The 758-nt window shown below is 35.9% G+C and overlaps 1 protein-coding gene across 1 annotated transcript in view; it reads right to left on the bottom strand.

Moving 5' to 3' along the window:
* The window catches only part of LOC103609766 (putative coiled-coil domain-containing protein 144C), a gene marked incomplete at its 3' end in the record, with an annotated part of 55,258 nt that extends 54,521 nt beyond the window's left edge, over positions 1–737 (bottom strand). Inside the window, exon 1 of the mRNA XM_008594055.1 lies at positions 702–737. The remainder of the gene's footprint in view (positions 1–701) is intronic.
* Between the last annotated feature and the right edge of the window lie 21 nt (positions 738–758).

The following is a 758-nucleotide window of genomic DNA, read 5'->3' as shown; positions in this document are numbered from 1 at the left end:
AAAAAAAAAAAAAAAGTCTGGTGAAAGATTGGCAGTCTGTAATATTAAATGATGTTTCTTGATATAATTACAATTTGATCTCTGTTTAAAAAAGCTTTTACCTATTTATTTTTGCCTCTACCTCTTCCAAACTATTAGATATTCAGTGAAGACTCACTCTTCGATCCATAAAAAGAATGGCAGCCAACATACTGGCAGAGCCTAAGAATAACTTGCCTGCACAAATTGTCTGTCCTGAAGGCTAAACTGAAACTCCAATTAATGGATTTTTTTGGTTCCCTGAACTAAAACAATCACCTAAAACAAGGTAGAAAGGCACACTATCCCTTCTCCATCGTCTGCCTCTGGTTCCAATCTATGCTGATGGGCAAGAGGATGGATTTGGGAGCCAGGCAGGTACACAATCAAATAATAGATTAGCTACTTGTTAACTATGGGATCATATACAGATTAATCAACCTCTCTGAACCACAGTTGCCTAATTAGTAGGTTACAACAGCACAGAAACTTTGCAAAGCTGTTGAGATAGGAGATAAATGTTAAGCACATAACTGGCATCTAGCCCACAGTGGATATAAGATAACACATGTTAAATACATAATCGGTGTCTAGCCCAGAGTGGAACACTCAACAACCATTAGTTTATTTTCTCTGCATTCCACTGTTAACATGTAGTTTTTAAAAAATCAGTAAAATTTTACCTGCTTAAAGGGTCATCTTCGGAATTTTCCTTCCCTATTAAAGAAAAAAGTAAAACA

The sequence above is a fragment of the Galeopterus variegatus genome, unplaced genomic scaffold, assembly GCF_000696425.1.
Source record: "Galeopterus variegatus unplaced genomic scaffold, G_variegatus-3.0.2 Scaffold10062, whole genome shotgun sequence".
Taxonomy (NCBI): Eukaryota; Metazoa; Chordata; class Mammalia; order Dermoptera; family Cynocephalidae; genus Galeopterus; species Galeopterus variegatus.
This window is presented reverse-complemented; position numbering and strand designations above follow the sequence as displayed.